General features: G+C 46.4%; 1 long non-coding RNA gene across 4 annotated transcripts; it reads right to left on the bottom strand.

The window, feature by feature from the left end:
* Positions 1-980: 980 nt before the first annotated feature.
* LOC109550882 (uncharacterized) lies at positions 981-6,193 on the bottom strand. Of its 4 annotated transcripts, none has more exons than XR_004526902.2 (6): positions 5,631-6,192; positions 4,629-4,875; positions 3,786-4,007; positions 3,594-3,693; positions 2,962-3,091; positions 981-1,221 (listed from the first exon to the last, which is right to left on the bottom strand). It is a non-coding gene; the product is annotated as an uncharacterized lncRNA (long non-coding RNA). The 4 variants fall into 4 exon arrangements; XR_004526903.2 differs by lacking the exon at positions 981-1,221 and adding an exon at positions 1,682-2,007 and having other exon boundaries at positions 4,629-4,888; positions 5,631-6,193; XR_004526900.2 differs by lacking the exon at positions 981-1,221 and adding an exon at positions 1,682-2,007.
* Between the last annotated feature and the right edge of the window lie 1,828 nt (positions 6,194-8,021).

Here is an 8,021-nt window from a genome sequence, read left to right as displayed (position 1 = left end):
AATTAACAAGCCCTGACTTTCCTCGTTCACACAGGGAAACCGAGGCAGGCCCAGGGGATGTGGCTTGCCCGACACAGATGGTGGCATAAAGATGATGAGTAATGCAGCATCTGCTTCCCCAGTTAACCTCTCAGAGACCGGGGAGACAGGTAGAGACAGGTGTCGCCAACCCTCAGGGCCCAGCCTAGTGCAGTGAAAGTTTCCCAGATACACAGAGGGTGTCAGGTCAGGCTCAAATGTGGCCCCCCGGGAACCAACCTCACTGTAAAGGACCTGTGTGTACAGCTGGATTCCTGCTCCCCTGCTGGGGAAGAGCCTGGCCTCCTGACCTGCCAGGCTGTTGCTTGTTATGTTTCTAAACAGTATATTCCAACCCTGCTTCCTCAACCAGGAGCCTGCTGCAATTCTTCCTCTGCTTCGGGACTTAGGTCTAGAGGTTTATGTTTCTTCCTGGCCTATCCTTTAATATAATGATTATAATTGAAGACATAATTTAAGAAGGTTAAGGAGAATATTTACCACACCGTACCATTGCTTCATTTTTGGGTACATCTCCTTCCGTGTGTGTAGATCATTTTACATTTTTGCAGTCGTGGCACACCTCGGTCCATAAGAGCAGTGAGTGTACATCTACTGTGACTCCCATTAATTACTTGGTGCTTGGTACACATAGCAGGTGGTCAATAAAGGATTATTGAATGAACACCATTCTATAATATGCTGCTTCCATTTAGCATAATAAGGATATTTCCCTATTTTCCATAGCATGAATCATTGTAATTTTTAATGGTTGCCTAATAGCATGGAAGAGTAATGTATTCAAGGTTTCCTTCCATTAGAATTTTGACTCTTTGCTTTGTCGTTGTTGTTTTTACTGTTACAATTGTATTGTAAAAAATTTCATGCATATTTTATTTAACTTCTTTGGAATTAGTTTCAAATTAAAAATTCCCAGGAAGAGTATGATTGCATTACGGAGGTTTGGATAACTTCATGATTCAATGAGTCATTTCTTAAGGGGACCATGCTTCCTGGTAGAGACAATCCATTTGTGCCCTCTCAACAGTGCGTACTCATGTATCTATTTCCAGAGTGTGTCCTAGTCAATGATGAGAGGCACGGAAGCCATCCCCAAGAGCCCCTTAATTCAGAGCTCTGCTGAGGAGTCTGAAGACATTCATCGGAGGCTCACTTGGTGGGACAGAGTAGATCTTTCGGTTTCTGAGTAATAAAATAGATTATTAATAGACATGGTGCTTTTCCAACAGGTCCTGAAACAAAAGTCTCTCAAGGCAACACAGCTCCGGGTGGCCCTTGCTTTGACGTGGAGTGAGACTTTGAGATCTCAAAACCCAAAAAAGGCCTGTATGAGCTTTTCTTTCTCCTCTAACAAGTCCCCATAAATGTAGTGGCTTAAAACACTGCAAATTATCTTACAGCTCTGCAGAAGCCTGACATGGTCCTTGCTGGGCTAAAATCCACAGGGCTGCCTCCTTGTCTGGAGACTCTACGGGAAAATCCTTTTCCTCGCCTTTGCCATCTTCTACAGGTTGCCCACATTCCTTGGTTCGGGCATGGCCTCCTTTCTCCCTCTCTAAAGCCAGCAACATCACATCTCTCTCAGGTCCTTCTCCCGTTGTCATCTCTCTCTCTCTGACCGTAGGCTGGAAAGGTTCTCTGCTTTTTATTTTTCTTTTAAGAGTTGATAGTGATTTTATTCTGCTACAAGCCACTTTCTGTAAATTTGACTGTTATCCCCATTGTGACACTTATGTCACTGGCAAAATTATTTCCAGGTTATCCATCTGCTTTTAAAGAGCTAATGTGATTAGACTGGGCCTGCCTGGATAATCCAGGAGAATCTCCCCAGTCCCAAGGTCCTTAACCTTAATCACATCTGTGAAGTCTCTTTGGCCATGCAAGGATGAAAGGTAACGTCTTCACAGGTTTTGGGGATGAAGAGGTGGACACTTTGGGAGGGAGGGATGATTCTGCTGACCGCGAGATCTAAAATGGACATATATTTTTAAATTAAAAATATATGCATTCACAGAACATATTCGTTATTCTGAATATGAATTCAGACTACATACACATTACATATGCTCATATACATTATTCATTCACTTGTATAACGAATGCTTAAATTGGGTGAATCAAGTACAAAAGTATGAGCTCGGAGAACTCTTCATCACCCAGTGGTACTCAGAGAAAATCCTCTGGGATGCCTCTCCCTCACCTCCGACACCAAGGTTAAGCCCGCATCTCTGGACCACTGAAACCGCCAGTCTCCCTTCCTGTCCAGATCCAGGCTCTGCACAACTGCCTGTCCTGTTGGGGGGCGGGGGGCTGGGGCTGAGGGGTGGGATACCAGTCAAAGTGAAGGGGCAGGGGAGCATGAGGGAGACCCTGAAGGTGGCCCAGTGCCTTGAGAGCCTGCTGAGGATGTCCCTGTTTTCAAAGCTCTGTTTATGGGGATTCCTTTCGCAAAAACAGCATTTTCTTCCTTGGTGGTCGTCATCCTTTTGCCTTCCCAAGCTGCTGCATTCTCCCCACCTGGATCTTATGTTTAGGAAAAGTTCCCCTGGAGAGGCTCTCTGATGAATGACCCTGCCAACAGGTGGGGTGTGTGTGTGTGTAGCTGAAAGACTGGATTAGCTGAGGTTTTTTTTTTTCTCCATTTGTAACTAACATGAATGGAAATACAAGGGAGGGTGTAGAAGGGCGTTCCAATTTCGTTCCAGAAAGCCTGGAAGGTGAAGGTGTGAGCTGAGAGAGGGCTCTGAGTTCAGGGATATGCATCTGATGGCAAGCGGGCAGCAAATGAATTTCTTTGGGGATGCTACGGTGGTTCTGGACCCACCTGTTAGAGCGAACTCGGAATCTGAGCTGTACAGGGATCCTAAAGCTATGTTGGTCCCAGAGCCTTTTCGGAGCCCTAGAGTGAGGCTTCCGACTCACCACTAGATGGCGCCCGTGCTGTGGCTCACCGACGCCGCGCGGGAAGAGGGGCCGGAACCGGGTGGGTCGGAGGCTCCTCTGAGGAGCTGGGTGATCACTGGGCTGCAAAGGGTCGCTCACGGAGATCCACCTGGTAAGACACAGCCACTCCTGTTCCTGCATCGCTGAATTTCACTTTAGTATCCCCCAGGACTAACCTAGGCAGTTTTTGCTCTATTCTGTGGATCCCATCATAGATTGAAAAATGGTCTTTTTGTTCCTGGGGCTCCAGAGAGAACAATGAAAATTGAAAACCTATTTGTTTAGTAATCATATTTTATTTGTTTATGGACAACACTGAGCCAGAGTGACTTGGGTTTAAGTTTTGGCTCTCATTTTCTGGACAGTCCTTTCTGGGCCTGTTTTCTTACATGTAAAAGGAAAATAGCCATCCCTGCCTGATGGGGGCGTCTACGAGTCAAATGCGACGAGGTTGCAGTGTGTCTAGCACAGCGCCCAATGCTTAGTAGGCACTTTGCAGGGGGCCAACCCCACTCACCTTAAGACCCCCTCAGCTATCTCAGTGCCTGGGATGTAGACAGTAGGCGTTGTGAGCAAGTGAAAAAACTAGCTCACGATTAGGGTTTACTCACCTTGATTTTACTCCACGAACCTCCTATCACTGAAATATGAAGTTTTGTCCAGGGTTCAGAAGATTATATCGCAAAACTCCCGCCTGCAGATTCTAGCAATCTGATTAAAGGAGACAAGGGTAACCAAAACACATTTAAGAGAGGACACAGAAGCTAATAAATGAAAAATGATTCCAAATGTATGATACAGACTGGCTATAATTAAATTTGTAGTTCCTCCAACAGGGCTCCGTTTCTCAGATTCTGGCGTTCATGCTAGTTTACATCTGCATTGTTTGTCAGATCCCAGATATTTTGCTGGGAAAGAAGAGGCCTCATTCTGCAGCAGGGATGTTATGTCTAGAAGGCAGACCTGCCTGGGAATCCAGGAGGTGTCATGAGAGCGGCAGGTTCCTGGGGATGGGATGGAGGTGCCTGGAGACAGAAAAAAGGAGTAAGAAAAGGGAAGTGGCAGGGTATCAGAGGCAACATTTAGCCACTGTACTATTTGATGATTTCCTTCCGAGTATGAATCAAGTCATAGAGTTTAAATCTGGAAGCTACCTTAAAAATGTTCTGGCTAGATCTCCAAAATAGGAGGGCTTATATAATTTCTCTGACTAGGAGCATTCAAATCACCGCTTAAACACTTTTAGGGACAGGGAACTCACTGCCTTGGAAGAAAACAACTTTTTAAAAAAAATTTAATTATTTTTTATACAGCAGGTTCTTGTTAGTTATCTATTTTATACATATTAGTGTATATATGTCAATCCCAATCTCCCAATTATCCCACCTCCACACACACCCCGCCCCGCTTTCCCTCCTTGGTGTCCATACGTTTGTTCTCTACATCTGTGTCTCTATTTCTGCCTTGCAAACCAGTTCATCTGTACCATTTTTCTAGATTCCACATATATGTATTAATATACGATATTTGTTTTTCTCTTTCTTACTTCACTTTGTATGACAGTCTCTAGGTCCGTCCACATCTCTACAAATGACCCAGTTTTGTTCCTTTTTATGGCTGAGTAATATTCCATTGTATATACGTACCACATCTTCTTTATCCGTTCGTCTGTCGATGGGCGTTTAGGTGGCTTCTGTGACCTGGCTATTGTAAATAGTGCTGCAACAAACATCGGGGTGCACGTGTCTTTTATAAAGCCACTTCTTCATTAGACAGTTCTACGTGTAATTATTAGCTCAAAACTTTCCTCCAGCTTTTACACATTGGTGCTGATTCTGCTCTGGAGCCGCGTAGATTACGTCTCCTCCCTCTTCCAGAGGTCGGTTCTTCAAACTGCCAAGAGCCGCTGTCAATCACATGGTCCTTAACTTTTTCTCCCCAAACTTCCCCACATCCTTCAGACATTTGCAAATGACCCCTTGCGTCTCCTAGACCACAAACTATATGGTGCTGAAGGAGTGAGCCATCGCGGGGAAACCATCTTGTGCCTTGGCTTCCCCCGCTACGCCGTGACACAGCACTAGATGGCGCCATGGCCAAGGCCCCATTCTGGTGCTCTGGGTATTCAGGACGAACATGAAGATTGCCCACTTCCTCTAAGAGTTATCAGTGCCAACCTCATCATGCCTCATATCCTTGTTTTCCTCAGCGACCACCAGAATCCAAAATCCCAGCCTCTGTAGTTATTCAACATCGCCTTGACCCTCATCCCCATCCTGCTCTGTATGTACCCAACGTGGACATTGTATGTTTGCCCAGCCGGTACTCTGCCCTCCTGCTCTTGATGACAGCATCACAGTTTTCCTCCGAAGAACCATTCCATTACTTGCCAACGTGAGGTTCTGTCCACCAGGGGTGGGCAGTGCACCCAGGACCATGGCCACTTAGAGAGACCACCACACTAACCACAGTGGATGGGTCAGGTTGGGATTTCACTGGGGTGGAAGGGAAGAAGCAGGCACTGAGGACCATATCTACCTCTAGCTGTTGGGCAGCCATCTGATGTTGGGTGGGGAGAGGCTGCCTGAGAGTACAGCCAAGAGAGAGGAGAGAGGAGCAGAGAGATGGAAAGGGAGCCCCACACTCACCTAAGACAGCAAACCTAGTCAATAAATGCTGAGTGTGTTTTGACTGCTCCACCGACTGGCTGTTCCCCCATCTCTCTTTCTTCTCTTCTCCTTCTTCTCCTTCTTCTTCTTTCTCTTCCTCTTCTTCTCCTTCTTCTCCCTCTTCTCCTTCTTCTTCTTCCTCTTCTTCTTCTTTTTCTCCTTCTTCTCCTTCTCCTTCTTCCTCTTCTTCTCCTTCTTCTCCCTCTTCTCCTTCTTCTTCTTCTTCTTCCTCTTCTTCTTCTTTTTCTCCTTCTTCTCCTTCTCCTTCTCCTTCTTCTTCTTCTTTTTTTTTTTTTGGCGGTACGTGGGCCTCTCACTGTTGTGGCCTCTCCCGTTGCGGAGCACAGGCTCCAGACGCGCAGGCTCAGCGGCCACGGCTCACGGGCGCAGCTGCTCTGCAGCATGTGGGATCTTCCCGGACCAGGGCACGAACCCGTGTCCCCTGCATCGGCAGGCGGACTCTCAACCACTGCGCCACCAGGGAAGCCCTTCTTCTTCTTCTTCTCCTTCTTCTTCTTCTTCTCCTTCTTCTTCTTCTCCTTCTTCTTTCTTCTCCTCCTCCTCCCCCTCCCCCTCCTCCTCCTCCCCTTCCCCCTCCCCCTCTCCCTCCTCCTCCTCCTCCTCCTCCTCCTCCTTCTTCTCTCCCTCCTTCTCTCTCTCTCACCCCACTGCCCAGGCCTTCCTATTCCCTGAGACACAACTATAATGAAATTAGGCCAATTGGCAACCCTACAGTGGCCTCTAAGTGTTGAAGGGAAAGGAGGAGTCACATGTCTCTTTAAATAAAAAGCTAGAAATGAGAAAGCATAGTGAGGAAGGCATATTGAGAGCCGAGATAAGAAAAAAGCTAGGCCTCTCTGCCAAACAGGCAGCCAAGTTGTGAATGCAAAGGAAAAGTTCTTGAAGGAAATTAAAGGGGCTATTCCAGTGAGCATACTAATAGGAGAGCAAAACAGCCTTACTGCTGATACGGAGAAAGTTTCAGTGGTCTGGATAGAAGATTAAACAAACCACGACATTCACTTAAGCCAGAGACTAATCTAGAGCAAGGCCCTAATTCTCTATAATGTGATGAAGGCTGAGAGAAGTAAGGAAGTTGCAGAAGAAAAGTTTGAATCTAGCAGAGGTTGGCTCATCAGGTTTAAGGAAAGAAGCCATCTCCATAACATAGAAGTGCAAGGTGAAGCGGCAAGAGCTGATGTAGAAGCTGCCAGTTATCCAGAAGATCTAGCTAAGGTCATTCATGAAGGCGGCTATGCCAGACAACAGCTTTTCAGTGTTGATGAAACAGCCTTATATTGGGAGAAGGTGTCATCTAGGACTTTCATAGCTAGAGAGGAGAAGTCAGTACCTGGCTTCTAAGCTTCAGAGGACAGGCTGACTCTCTTGTTAGGGGCTAATGCAGCTGGTGACTTTAAGCTGAAGCCAGTGCTCATTTACCATTCCAAAAAAATTTGCTCAATCTGCTCTGCCTGTGCTCTTTAAATGGAACAGGAAAGCCTAGATGACAGCATATCTGTTTATGGTTTACTGAATACTTTAAGCCCAGTGCTGAGACCTACTGCTCAGAAAAATATTACTGCTCATTGACAATGCACCTTATCACCCAAGAGCTTTGATGGAGATGTACAACAAGATTAGTGTTGTGTGCACTCCTGCTAACACAACGTTCATTGTTCAGCCCGTGGATCAAGGAGTCATGTTGACTTTCAAGTCCTATTATTTAAGAAATACATTTTGAGGGCTTCCACGGTGGCGCAGTGGTTGAGAGTCTGCCTGCCGATGCAGGGGACACGGGTTCATGCCCCGGTCCGGGAAGATCCCATATGCCACGGAGCGGCGGGGCCCGTGAGCCATGGCTGCTGAGCCTGCGCGTCTGGAACCTGTGCTCCGCAACGGGAGAGGCCACAGCAGTTAAGAGGCCCGCGTACCGCAAAAAAAAAAAAAAAAAAAGAAATACATTTGTAAGGCTATAGCTGCCATAGATAATGATTCCTCTGATGGATATGGGCAAAGGCAATTGAAAACCTTCTAGAAAGGATATGCCACTCTAGATGCCATTAAGAACATCATGATTCATGGGAAGAGGTCAAAATATCAACATTAGCAGGAGTTTGGAAGATGCTGATTCCAAACCGCATGGATGACTTTGAGGGGCTCAAGACTTCAGTGGAGGAAGTAACTGCAGTTGTGGTGGAAATAGCAAGAGAAGTAGAATTAGAAGTGGAGCCTGAAGATGTGACTGAATTGCTGCAGTCTCAGGATAAAACTCTAACGGATGAGGAGTTGCTTCTTATGGATGAGCAAAGAAAGTGGTTTCTTGAGATGGAATCTCCTCCTGGGGAAGATGCTGTGAAGATGGTTGAAATG

Source organism: Tursiops truncatus, chromosome 6 (assembly GCF_011762595.2).
Source record: "Tursiops truncatus isolate mTurTru1 chromosome 6, mTurTru1.mat.Y, whole genome shotgun sequence".
Lineage (NCBI taxonomy): Eukaryota > Metazoa > Chordata > Mammalia > Artiodactyla > Delphinidae > Tursiops > Tursiops truncatus.
Note: the sequence above shows the minus strand (reverse complement) of the source record. Positions and strands in the feature narration are given on the sequence as shown.